Source organism: Vespula vulgaris, chromosome 15 (assembly GCF_905475345.1).
Source record: "Vespula vulgaris chromosome 15, iyVesVulg1.1, whole genome shotgun sequence".
Lineage (NCBI taxonomy): Eukaryota > Metazoa > Arthropoda > Insecta > Hymenoptera > Vespidae > Vespula > Vespula vulgaris.
In genome coordinates, this window is record NC_066600.1 from 4697344 (window position 1) to 4712612 (window position 15269).

At 30.2% G+C, this 15269-nt stretch overlaps 1 long non-coding RNA gene across 1 annotated transcript; it reads left to right on the plus strand.

Moving 5' to 3' along the window:
* The first annotated feature begins 13070 nt into the window (after positions 1-13070).
* On the plus strand, positions 13071-14787 carry LOC127069572 (uncharacterized). Its single transcript, XR_007783611.1, has 2 exons — positions 13071-13582; positions 13712-14787. It is a non-coding gene; the product is annotated as an uncharacterized LOC127069572 (long non-coding RNA).
* Positions 14788-15269: the final 482 nt, after the last annotated feature.

The following is a 15269-nucleotide window of genomic DNA, read 5'->3' on the forward strand; positions in this document are numbered from 1 at the left end:
AGGAAGGGAGGAGAGAGAGGTAAGAGGATAGATAGATAGACGATAATCTTAGTAGAATAATACGATTAATCTATTATACTTAACCGATACTCGAAGAACATTTCCGAAGGTTAAATCACGAAGCTTTTTTATCCCGATAATATAAAAGGAGTAGGAGTTTCTTTTTTTCTTTTCCGTATCAAAAGCGAAATACGGAAAGATAATAAAGGAATCGTTATAATTTGGTATGTACTTCAATTAGGAAATAAAACGGTGAAACTTCTTTAAGAACATTAACCTAGCGCTTATGAAGCGAAAGACCCACGCGCGGCTCACGATCGATTTAACCCTTTCAGACTGTTTCCGCCACCATCGACAGACCCGGACCTTTCTTTTCAAAGTAGACTTCTTGCTCCCGTCCCTCCCCCCTCCCTCTCTCCTCATTTACCTTCAAGTATTTGGTACTGCTTACCACCGCACATCTGCCAGAAGTGCATGAAAGTTCTGTACTTTCATGTTTGGAGTACGAACGATAGTAAGCAACTTCAATTAATATATGTATGTATATAACTTGAAAGTATGTGGCAACGTAAAACTCTATATATCTGCCTATTTATATACTTTTTGAAAAGCTTTATTTTCACGTAATCTCTCCCTTTTTTCTCTCACGATTCTCGCTTATTTCAAAATTACATTTTAAAACGTTTAATACGTGCAAAATATTAATATAAAAAATCCGACTATCAATTTATTTCCTATCATCCTCTTGTATGCACTTCATTTTGAATCGATCTCTTCTTCGGAGTTTTCTTTACCCTCGACAAGAAAGACAACGAACGTGTTTTAAAAGAAGACGACAAAACTCGATTTGTGAAAGGAACGCGGTTTACCTAGCGCGACCTTGAGCTGATTTACAAAATCAAAGATGGATCAAAAAGACGAAATAATCTAACGCGACACTTCATGAACTTTTCGATCGTAAATGGATATCTATCATCTATTTATATATATCGTGAACGATCATTCGATATACGATATTTTTAAAATACTTGGAAAAGAGCATTAAACACATTACATTGCATAAAATATATATAAATTACTCATTTGAACGATTATGTTCGTTAATCTACATTACGAACATGGAAAAACTTTTTTCGTATTCAATGAGAAAGTTGTAATAACGTTTACCTGAAAATATAAAAAAATCTTGAAAATAAATTGAATACGTACAGAAAAAACGAAGGCACTCCTCATTTCTTATTGTTATTTGTTTATATGCCTCCAAGGCGGTGTGATTTATTTTTCACATATATAAATAATATCCCTAATCGATTAACACGAATCACGTTTTATCGTTACGTTCCAATAATAGATAAAGACGAAAAGAGAAGACAGTGGTATGTCACACACGCGTAAAGAAGAACGAAAACAGACTGGGGGCTGCTACCGGTTTTACGGAAACGTTCCAGTCGCCGCCACGACATCGTTGGAGGTAAGCGTTCGTTGGTGGTATATCAGGAACATTTTCCAACTACAGGCATTGAAGTCTCCACACATCGACGTACGGTCGAGCGACCTCGATGATGATACTGTTCCGTATCATCATTTGCGAAAAATTAGAAATACTTGGGTATCCTCTTTCGTTCCTTTTATCGTATTATGTTTATTTCCCAAGATATATCCACTGATGACATTAGTTTTGCCTTCCACAAAGAATAAAAAAAAAGAGAGAACGAATACGATAGTCGTTGGATTACGATGAAAATCCTTCGAAGATTTCACCAATACAACTTATCAATCGACGAAGATAACATTGAAAACACGATGATAAAAGTGTTTAGAGAAAGAACGATTCACTGTACATGTTCAACACAAGTCGTCGTAGAAAAGAAAAAAATAAAAAGAAAGAAAAAGAGAGGGAGAAAGGGAGAAAGAGAGAGAGAGAGAGAGAAGAGAGAGAGAGGATCTCTCAGCACCCTGCACAATACGAAGAACACGGCAAGACTGAAACTATGGTGATCGTATGGTCGAGAAGGGAGAGCCAACGTCAGCCCCCTATACCCCATACCCTGTACCACAGAGAGACCGTTTCTTCCTTCTCACTCGCTTCCTCTTTCTCTTTTCATCTCTTTTCTACTCACCTTTCTTCCTGGTCTGTCGTCGTCTACGCTTCTCTCCCTCTCTCTCTCTGTCTTTCTCCCTACCTTCTGTGACACCCTCTCTCTTCCGCCCTTCCTCTCTTCTGTCGACAAGGTAGGACAAAAAGGTGATATAGGGTTCAGGTATAAGGGCAGATTCTAAAGAGTGGTCGTCGTCGTCCATGCTCGAAATCCGAGATTTTTCGGACGTGTCGCTTTACCAATGATCTGGTCCATCCTTGTATCTCTTTATGACACAAACTTTAATCCCCTTTCGTCTTCTCCCCAACACACCCTCTTCTACATCTTGCATTTTTTCAAATTTCTCAAATTTCTCAAATTTCCCAAAATTTTCATTAATTGTGATTATTTATCGAGATTTCCTCTTTTAATTCTCCAAGTACCTTTTTCTTTAATCTTCTCTCTAAAGATCATTCTTAGAGCATATAAAAGTACAGACATATATACGCGCGTGCAAACGAATAAACGAACGACGAACAAACGAACGAACGAACGAACGAACGAATGACGAACGAAAGAAACGCTAATTCATAAACGAATCGTCGTGTAGTTCGTAGTTTATTCGAAGAATAAATGAACGAAGTAGAAAAATTATAGTAACAGGGTCTCTCCATATTTCGCTATTACGTCATGATACCGAAATAGAATGAATTCTCGTTTCTCAAGGTGGTCGGTAGGAGAACCTTGAGAAAAAGCACTCGAGACTCTCTCAGTTGGAGAGGGGTTGAGAACGATAATAATAGTAGTATTATATCCTAGATTTCTGTACAAACACGTTGAGCTTAGGGGAAGGGTCAGAGGTGGACACGCTAGTAGTGGTGGTGGTGTGGTGGAGCTGGTAGGGGTAGAGGGGTAGAGAGGAGAAAGCAAAGATTACGAAAGAACAATAAGTGCGCGTAAAGAAACGAAGACTTAATGGTGCGTTTACACGTACTCAATAGAGACAGCCGGTGTGCGTAGACGGGGTGGGATATAGGGAGGGAGCCGGTCGAGACGAGAAAGCGAGGGAGGGTTAGCCGAAGAGAGGAAGGAGGAAATGTTCCTTTGATCTTGCCGCCGCACGCGATATTACGCGCGCGCACGAACGCACGCACGTATATATCCGATGTTTGCATGTGAAGAAAGCGCACCGGCATATACCAAACCGATATACACCGCCGATTTAATACATCTTCTTTTACTTTTACTTCTTCTTCTTCTTCTTCTTCTTCTTCTTCTTCTTCTACTTCGTTCTTTATTCTTATCTTTCGTTTACTTTACCTCTCCGAGATCAACTATTCATTCTCACCCTTTCGATGGATACGTTTTAATTATATTATAAAAAATAAAATGGTTTAAAATTGTACTAGTGCAATTATGTTCTAGAGAAATCGAGCTGTCTATAGTAATGTCATTTGTTAACGATAAGTTGGAACAATCGATCTTTCTCACGCTGTATACGTAATAATTTCTCTTTCTCACAATTACGAACAATTAATCTTTCTCAGAATTTCGTTTTGGATACGTGATAATTATATTGTAAAACCAAATAAAAATTAAAATTATTAGTATAATTATTGTTTGAAAAATCGTAAGCTTATCGTACTCTCTATAATGTTAGTTATAGAGTTAGCGATAACGTTGCAACAATTTTTTCCTTTTCACACTCGACAAATACATAATAATTGCGTTATAAAATAAAATATTTTTAAGTTACTAATGCAATTTTATTTTTAATCAGAAATCGCACCTCTTGTAATGTTATTTGTATATTATCAGTCTAAATGATGCAACACGATTAATTGCTAACATATATATTGGTCTTTAAAAATATTTAAAGTTACCAAAATTATAACCATTTAAACATGCTAAATGATACATTCGATCAAAATGATCTTTTATTTTCAAATTTTATCTAAAAAGATTAAATTTCTTAATAATAATAATAATAATAATAATAATAATAATAATAATAATAAATAATTATTCAGTAATATTTTTGTAATATGTTTGTAAACAATTGTACGTAATGCATGCATGAAATGAAGGGGAAAGAAAAATATCTACTTTCCTTAAACTTTTCTTTTTTTAACATATACTTTATAATTTATGAATATTACGAACAAAAAGTTTCGCAAGCGATTGAATATGAGTCATATACCTACTAGTTGCATAAGCTAACTACCACGACTTAATTAAGAGTATCAATAAATGTCATTGCACTTATTCTTGACCAATAAAATTTAATATTTCGGCGACTACGTTTATCCCTATTTTAATCTTCTATCACATCTTATAATCTTTTCAATATTTAATTTAATTTAATTTAATTTAATTTAATTTAATCTTCTTAACATCCTACACTTCTTGTACAATTCCTAAGAACCAATTTGTATATTTGACATTGCAAATTAAATTATATATTAATTGTACAATTTCTAAAAAATGGATTCGGAAGAAATATTAAAAAGATATTTTTTTTGTCACCTCATAATATAAAAACAGATTGAATTTTTGCAATCTCATGTCATTACGAAAATTTTAATAGTCATTAAAAATGACGTTTCGTTGGAACTTCTCACAGAAAAGGAGCATGTGATGGTATTAGTAATTAAAACAACTCTTCAGCACACGCTAATTTACAGACACATTGAAGACTAAATTACTACATCATGAGCTTTTATTTATTTATTTTTTATTTTTATTTTCTTCTTTTTTTTTCTTTTTCAAATGAATTTTGGTTTTATTCAACTTTAATCCTTTATCTTTATCTCAATTATACTTTAGTTATTTTTCTTTCTTTCACTAAATCCCTAATCGCATCAATTCTGTAGAACAAAATAGTTTGAGACCTTAGCATTATAAGACAGTCTTTTTCGAGAGTTAAGAAAGAAGTAAAGTTTAATTCTTTAATGCACAATTCATGTTTACAAATTTTTAAGAAAAAAATATTATATTAACTATTAAGTAAATACTAAAGTGTAAGTACTAAATTGTAAACAAATTATATTATAACTTTTTTTTTTAAAACGAAATTTAATGATCGACTTGTATAATATTTTTTATTGCAAATTAAATATAATTTTGTAATCACATGCGTTTAAAGATTAACGCATATAATTAATTCCATTTTTTCTTTTTTTTAATTTCTTGAAAATTGTCATTTTTAGAATTTTTTTCGTCTTTTTGATTAGACGATACGTGCCACCAGAAACCATATAAAGATGAAAACAAATTCGAAAATCAGTATCTTCACACCGAACACGCTCAGTACGCTAAACTAGAATAAACTTATTCGACTCCAAGTCTCAAGTATTTTCCAAATCTTTATTTAAACCTACGACGACAAGCGAAACCGTCGGGTAACAAATTGGTGACAGCGGTTCAGATTTTGTGAAAATTTAGTTGTTCTTAGGAACACTATCGAGAACATCTTTTCAGTTGAGATGGAAGATTAGAATTTCAAGAATAAAAAGTGTTATACTGACATATTAAGCTTTAACTTCATGTTACGCTTATTTACAACTAAAAAGTATTATTTAAAATAATGGCAGAAATTCAAAAATAATATTCAAATAAATTTAAGTAAATATTAGAAGTAAATTATTATACGATAAAAACACCATGTAATAAGTTTCCAAAAATTAATTAATAACAAAATAATCATATTCACTGACCTAAGGATATATATATGAACAAAAACGATGCATTAATGGACAATTTTAAAAAATCGAGGTAATAGAATGATATATATATATATATATATATATATATATATATATATATATATATAAATCAAAACTTATACCAGATTTCAATAGAAAAAACGTATCTATACAATTTTTTATCATTGTTCTTAAAGCAATGTTACTTGCTATTAACACTGATAAATATAATCATTTCATTAAATTAATAAAAGTCTAAGAGCTAAAAAAAAATCACAATGGAGTTAGTTCAAACAAATTCTAAGATTATATTGATTTTAATCAATAAGTAATATAGAAATACTTGATATTTTATATTTAAGTAAACAAAAATATAATTTTTTACTGAAAATTTTACTAAAAATAAATATAAATATATATGGCCAACAAATAATGAAATTTTCAGTATTTTATATCTAAATAAAACAATAATATTTAAATAAATAATACTAGTATAATAAAAATAGTATAATGTAATAATATTGGGTTGGCTATTTTATACTTAAGTAAACAACAGTATAATATTTATTATACTGTTATTGTTTATTTAAATGTTATTTTTCGTAAAGATAAAATAATTAATACTCTTACATTATATTTGTTAACGTTCAACATTGTAATGAAGTAAAAATACTAAAAGAATCAACAGGAGCACGTGTGTGTATGTGTATATGTGTACAAAAACTAAATAGTGTATTATCATCTATTATATACACTTAACTAAATTTAAGAACATACTATTAAAAATAATTTATAATGGAAACTATAGTACCCATATATAACACAAAAAATATCTCTTATCATAAGAATCACATGGGTGTATATATATATGCATTTTAAAAGGCATATTTATTAAAGATGTAAGAATTTATTATTATTATTATATATATATAAAGTAAAATAAATGTTAAGGATTTAATAGTACGATATTTTTATTAGTCTTTAAAATATATATATATATATATATATATATATATATATATATATATATTAAAATGAAAAATCATTTGTCCTTACATATTTGACTTGAATTAAAAGAAATAATATACACTTTTATTAACATTTATTCACTATTTATGTTTTAAACTTATATACCGTGTTATACGAATACTATCATTTTTGTCTAGTGTTATATGAATCTCCGTTATACGGGTGCTTTATCCTATACATAAAAAGTATGACAAAGAACATGGAATTTTTCTATACATTTTAGATTGAAATAAATATTTATTTGTTTACAGACCAGTACTTTACAAATTGTGATCTTTACGATACATAGTATTTAGTTTTAAAAATCGTACAAAAAGAATGAATAACTAAAAGAACGGAAAAAAGTTAATCCTGTAATGCTACGTAATTACGGAGTTACACATTTTTATATATTTTTTATATATCCGGATATTTTCTAAGTTTTATTTCTAAATAAAAAAATTAATTAAATTTTTATTTTTAAGTTTTTATATTTAAAAAAAAAATATTAAAAAAAAAATCAAATTCTTTTCATTTATATTTTATATCAAAATTTGATATTTAAAGAATAAAATTTAAATATATATATATATATAAAAAAAAGGTTTTATAGCCACAAGATTAATATCTAAACAGTTTATAATATTTTATAAGTTGTACTTATTGTTAATACTGAATAATTATACTAGTATAAGTAATATTATAACTTTTATTATATAATTTGTTTGTAGATACGAAAAAAAAAAATTAGATTAGATATAAAGAATTAAGAGTCTTGCAATTAAAAAGAAGAAACTCCAAGTGCCTAATTCATATTATAGAATCAATGAATTCGATTCATAATTTTTAGTGAAAACAAAAGCAAGTATCAATTTTTTAAAACAATTTTCAGAAACAATACATAACGTTCAAATAGTGTAGTTGGGATCATTGATACATCGAATATGTAACTAATTTATTTGAGAGAAAATGTTCTCACAATTATATCGAATCACTTCTCGATATAAATAGGTAGGATAAACGATTGTGTGTGTGTGTGTGTTTATACAGGATTTAATTAGCGTAAAACATAACATTATGATATTAGATTAGCCGATACTAAGTAATATCAGCATTTTTTAAATATTAAAAATAAAATCAGACGCAAGATTTTAATGGACTATAATTATTAAATCACATAAAAAATAGCCAAAGAAAATATCATAAGAAAAGATATGATTGATTTTATAATGAGAGACTTCGTACAAGTGAAATGGTAATTTCAAACCCAAAGACTACAGTACTTTTATAAGGATTCATATAAGATAATGGGCATAACCAGCTATTCAAATCTAATTTTGAAAAATAAAAAAAATAAAATAAGGGAGAAAAATAAAATTATTACACATCAAAGATCGTTATACATTTGTTACTATCTACCATTTTTTTTGTGTATATATATATATAAACGAAAAAAATATTGATTGTCATATTTTTTAAATTACTAATAAACTTTACTTTTATTAAAAAATATACTTCGTCATCTAATTATTGATTTCTAATCTTCTGATTTATATTCTAATTATTAATATTTTCTAATTATAATGTTACAAAAGAAATTTTCTCAAAATTATTATATAAAAATAAAGAGTATTTATATAAGAATGATTGTTTATAATTTTTATTAATGGAAAAAAAAAAGGCGTTATATTATATTTTTAGCAATTAAATTATAAAACAAATTTTACTTTTTTTTTCAAATCTAAATAGTCGGAATAACAATGTAAATATTTTATATTAACATCATGCATATCATATTATTTACTTTTACTTTTAAGACGGTATCAAATTAACTGGTTTTTTGTGTTCTTTTATTTGATTTTTTTCTTTTTCTTAATATAAAAAAGGAGTTGACGATAACAATTACAAAGTAGTGTAAATATATAGTTTAGACCTTAATTGGCATTGGACATTCACTGATACCTATAATCAATCGAAGTAGTCGAGCGTTTTGTACAATTACTAAGTCAGTACATAGAAAAATATAATGAAAGTATGGTGGATATTTTCTGTGAACGCTCATCATACTTTTATTTATAATAGTTCTCACAAATTATAAAGCGAGTATTAAAAGTATAATTTCTTCAACATTTTTCCAAGTTTTTAATGTGCGCGATAAATAATAATTATTTACAAAAAATTAAAATGTTATTAAATAATCACATTCATTGCATTTATATTATTTACAGGAAAATTTGATTTTTTTTCAACAAAAATAAAAAAAAAATAAAAAAAAATTATTAGATATCTATATTATCTCGTATATACTGTCAAAGCACGTACAAAAAGAATTATTAATAATATAAAATAATTATATTTATCGCATTTATATTGTTTATTATAAAAGTCTATATATCAAAAAAATAAATAAATAAATAAAAGAAAAAAAGAAAAAAGAAAAAAATGGAAAAAAAATGTTACTAGTATTTTAGTACAGTATATATATATATATATATATATATATATATATATATATGTAGCCGAAGCAAGAGTTAAAAATCAAATGTGGGTGTGCGTGTATTACTGCAATTACAAATTCTTTGTATTTATATTATTTATTACAAAGCTATTTCTCGATTAAAAAAAGAAAGTTTATTTAAATATAATACTAGTATGTTAATATATGCACTACCGAAGTAAGTAAAAAAAAAGTTACTGATCGATCACATCCGTTCCATTTATATGATTCATGAAGAAGCTTCATTTCTTTTCCGATAAAAAGAGAAAAAAAATATCGATTGAATTAACTGTTTCGGATGGTTGTAACCTTTATATTGCTACAAACTATTTGACTTTGAAGAAATACTGAAATATTACTCCAAAAAGTGATCGATTTCGTTAGAAACGGGGGAGTACTTTGAAGATTTGAAACCGGTAAGTATCAAGAGATCATGGCGATACCCAACGGATCAGTAAGTGCGCGGGTAAACGAGCGTGTGACAAAAAAGACGGGTAACGAAGAGGAATCGGCTCAGGAACATCAACTGAAACTTCAAAGGACTCCTTTGATGCTTCCCGCCCCGGCGTTACTATTCCCAGATGTCGATGAGCCCGTATTACTATACTATATCTCAGAAATGCACTAACATTCTAAAATACGTATTGCATTGTACGATCAAACCAGTTTCCGTTGGTTATAACATAGCTATATAATAACTAAAAAAAAAAAAAAAAAAAAAAAAAAGTATCTATTTCTATCGTAAAACTCGCTTCAACTATGCACAAGGGAATAAAGGAAGTAATACGAAAAAGAAGAAGAAGAAATTTGAAGTAGATAAAATTAATCGTATTTTGATACAAATATCCTAAGAAAATTACAAGATCTTTTTTATAGATTAAATGTGATTTATATCAATCGAGATCGATCTCTTAATTATATTTGATTGTTTTTCTCAATAGAATATTCAAATAGAAAAGCGCGCGAAAATATGAGGGATAGGTTTTAATCTCGTTGAACAAAAAGTAAGGTTAAGTTAGCGGGAATAAAGGTTCTACCGCAGTAACTTACACTCTTTCGCTTCTATATACAAACAGAGAGGGGTGGATAATTGCAAGTAGTAAAAGGGTGACTACCGTTTTCTTTCTGCTCAATTACTTTCGCTTAACGAATACGGTTAGTTACGATTACGGTTATTTGATACAATAATTCGAACAGAAACGATTCATATTTCGAATCCTCTATAAATTATTATTTATTTTTAAAGAGAAATAAGTAAAGTAACACGATCGATGATTCGATTAAATCTTACCATTTGATTTTGACTAGTGTTAGCACGTTACCGATTTGGTAGCTCGTGAACCTAAAATAATCTTCTTTTAAATTATCTAAAGGCAGACTGTGTTCTTAGAAACGGCAAGTCTCTCCTACATGACAAAGTGGCGCGGTAAATGCAGCATGTCGCTGCTGCCTTCGCGTAGAAACCATCGCGAGGAACGAGAGAGAAGCCTCGTACTTCTAACGAAACAATCATCGTTGCTTTAAATAAAACTACTGCTGCATTCGAGGTCTCCATCGTTTTACAATCATCGTTCCTATCACCGTCGCCACTACACACGCTCTCACAAACAAAACACTCGACGTATTTCGGTTTTATTGGAAATTCTTTTCAGATGAATACCGGCAAAGCTCAACGAACGTATACCTTAAGTATTGTTACAATCTATGTGAAAATAAAAGTAATTTTTACAAATTTGTTTATATAAAGAACCAAACGAAAAATAATCTTTTCTAAGCGTATAACCTCTATAATGCTTAGACATCAATAATATCTCACTACATTTGCAATAAAATTTCAAAAGATTATATATCTTTCTAGAAGTTTGTAATACAGTCTTCGCTTGCTTCAGAATGTATATACGAAAATACACGTTCCGGTTACGAGAATTCTTCACTTTTGTATAATTCAACTATTGCTACGCTCAAAGTTCATTTTATAAATGCTTATAAAGTAAATAAATAAACGAGTGGAATAACGAAGAAATTCATTGGACCATTCGTTACTAATTTCCTAAAATCAAAGATTAATTTCGTCGACGATTTGAAAATAATATTTGACATACAGTACGTAAGATTATGAAATCTACTTTGGCATGTCATCTATTTAATTAATTAGAACTTAATGATAGTCCCCGTAAAATTTGATATAAATTTATATTCTTTAAGTATATATCTAGCTAGGTTTTCAATGATCATTGAAGTAAAACACACGGATTGTACGGTAAGAACCAAGAATACTTGCGCATAACATAATTCTTATAACTTTAAACAAACTTGTTATCTCCTTGCATATATTTGTAAAACATTTATAGAGTTGCTATCAATGAAAACATTATAGCGACCACATGACAACATGTTTTTCTACACAGAGAGAGTACGGTTGACCTATGCTTCCTCTCTACAAACTGGCTTCATCCCCTTTTTGTCTAAAGTATTACTTTGTGCTCCTTCCCCTTATTCCTATGCCCTGTGGGCAAAATGCAACTGCAGAAGCACCAGAACGAGAGAAAGAGAGAGAGGGAGAAGGAGAGAAAGAGCAAGAGAGAGAGCCAGAGAGGAGGGAGGAAAAGAAGAAGAGAAAGAGAGAAAGAGAGAGAACACCAACAGAAGTGGCAGAGAGGAGAGGTAGGTATATGGACAAAGCCAGACGCGTAAACATAATGAGAAAAAGAGAGAAAAAGATCATAAGGCGATGGAGAGTATATCACGATCGTCACCCTTACCTCGATTTCAGTCGCGTCAAAGGATCGTTAGACACGAATAAAGAGAGAGAGAGAGAGAGAGAGAGAGAGAGAGAGAGAGAGAGAGAGAGAGAGAGAGAGAAAAGAGAGAAAATAAAATACCGAAATGTATCCGAAATGGAAAGCGTGCCCTCTTGTAAGATGATAAAAAGGCGCGCGAGAATATAGGGGTTGTCTTACGAACAGTAAAATAAAAAGATTTAAACATACGAGTACCGTACATGTGACTTACTGTTTTTGTAAACGATAGAGGTCGTGTTTACCAATGCCACGACGGCGATGCGTTCCTTCGATCAAACTGGAGGAAGAGGAGGTCCATCCTTCGAAGGGTCAACTCGAGCTCGAGCGACGATTCGAGCGGTTGCGCTTGCACATCGCGTTTGCACTTTCTCTTTCTTGTCGGCCTCTTTCTTTCTTTCTTTCTTTCTTTCCTTCCTTTTTTTTTCTTTTTCTTTTTCTTTTCCTTTACTTTTAGAGCGGTGACGATCTGCTTATAAGCTTCACGATACACAAGCCATGCACGCACGCACACACGCACGCACCACACCGCCGACTCGTCGCACCAAACGGGAATCCTCGTAATAAGCACATACACGAGACGAAACTGAGGAGTGGGGTATATAAGAGTAGTACGCGTGATCTCGAGACGGTGAATACGCTTCACCGACAGACAGGACGGCGATTACAGACGTACGAGATTTCGTGAGAGAATCGTCGATTTTGACGATAATTGAAAACGTGACAATGACGATTGCGACGGCGACGGCGACGACGACGACGACGACGACGACGACGACGACGACGACGACGACGGCCACAGCAGCAGCAGCAGTAGCAATAGCAGTGGCGGCGGCAGCGACGACGACGACGACGACGACGACGACGGCGACGACGACGACGACGACGGCGACGACGACGACGACGGCGGCGACGACGACGACGACGACGACGACGGCGGCGACGACGACGTCTAAGCCATAGACGGCTTGGCTCGTGGGCACGTCTCAGCCGCCATCGAGTACTGACACGAGTGCGCTAGTGCTGCGCTCTAGCGGATCGCGTCGTCGATCGGAACCAACGGACGCAACCAATCAAACCTTCCTTCGAATTTTCTCTTGTTCGTTCCAACCTCCGCGATCATCGCATTCTTAACATCGAATTATTTTAATATTGTGAATTGATTCAGTCAAAAGGACTTTTCTTTTTCCTCTTTTCTTCTTTTTCTTTCCTCTTTTCCGTTAATTTATTCATTTCTATTCATTTCTATTAATGTATAATAATCTTGTCAGAAATTCAAAATTTCTTTTTTTCGATGACCGATTCAAATTATTTAGAAATCATTTATGAACCTGTCATATCAGTTTTACCTAATATCGTTTTATTTATAGTTTCGAATAATTTATATATAATCGCATTGTTTCTTAGAATGCTATTTAATACGATATTGATGAATCCTCGTGATTGTTCAAATACAACCAATCAAATCTTGGATACGTCGGAAGACATCGATAATTGGTACGTTTGATTCATCGATTTAAGTTAATTTAAGAATCTGTCAGTCCAGGTAGCAGCACACAGTGATAATGTACTTTCGAATACGGTTTGTAATAAGATTAATTAAAGAAGAAATATATATTTCTTTAGCGAAGAATAATATGCCAGAAGAGTTAAACATATTTGCATCTGTGGATTTTCGTATAACAAACCAATAACTGTTCAGGCTGGAACGATTATCGTACATTGACATATTTTAATGTCAGAGACTTAGTGACTGAGTTTCAATAACGTTGGAATATTTGGAAGAAAAGATTTGATGAGATTCGTTGCAGAACTACCAGGGAAGGAAGAAGAATTAGTACATGTAGTTGAATATTATATGCAACATTTTATAACAATAAATAATTCTAATGTACTTTATAATTTCAACTGCGACTATAAAATACAATAAAGCAATGGATACTAAGCTTGACGTGCTCTGTGGACATCTAAGAGTTAAGGAGTGTCAAATTTGATAATAATGATTTTATTAAGACTTATTCTACTCAAGCGGGTATTCAAAATTTTATTATAAAAGTACAAAAAATCTAGCGCAATAGAGTCTAAGTTGGATAAAATCCTAAAAAGTAAAATATAAGATGAGATATAAATTCATTTATATATGGCGAAAGAGATATTATAGCCGTATATATATATATATTTGTAGTCATATATAAACAAGAGAATGACCAATATGTATGAAGAAAGGAAATGATGTATCAATGATTTTGATATTAAAACAAACAGGTTTAATAGAAATATATTGACATAATAGCGGTTACATGGCAAAAGCATAAAATTCTAAGAAAATGGTCAGTAATTTTATAACTTATATAAATAAGTTTTATTAAGTATCAAAAAATATATGAAAGATTATATTGTATATCAATAATTTTATAACGCAAAACAACATTTTTTATAAACATCGTTTTAACCTTTTTCCGGATAAATTTTCTATATATTTCTTTACATGTAATAGATACAAAGTAAATATTATAAATGTAGTCAAAGAAATATCATACGGTATTAAATTATTTGTAACATTGTTAACTTCAGAGAGAAATATTTTATTGTATGTATATATTTAAACAAATTTTCTATTTTTATTTAGTTAATTTAACAAAGAAAGATTCCATAGAAATAAAAATATAAATATATAAATCAATAAATTATTATTATTATTATGATTTGATATTTTCTTTTTCCACGCTTGATCTTTTTATGCGTCATATAAAATTATATAAATGAGTAATGTATAGTAGTAGAATTTAATAATTTTTGTCATTATATTTTATTTCTTCAATTCGTGATTGATATTTTCAAAATTTACTGTGAATTGCGACAAATTCTTTTATTCATTTATTTAACACTCCAAAGTATAACGTTAGTTAAAATTGTATGTATGTCCAGTTATTATTATATTTTAAAATAACACAAATATAAAGATATAAGTAATAAATCGTTGACAAAATATAAAAGATTATATAATAAATAAGTAAATGTTACTGAATTGGCAGAAACAATATACGTTGTTAAAATATATATTACTATATTCATGAATCATAAATGTTTCTATTATAATTGAAAATTATATATATAAAAGAAAAGTCTATACCATATAATGTAAAGATTAATAGAGAAGAATTCTATACTTTATATGAGCTAT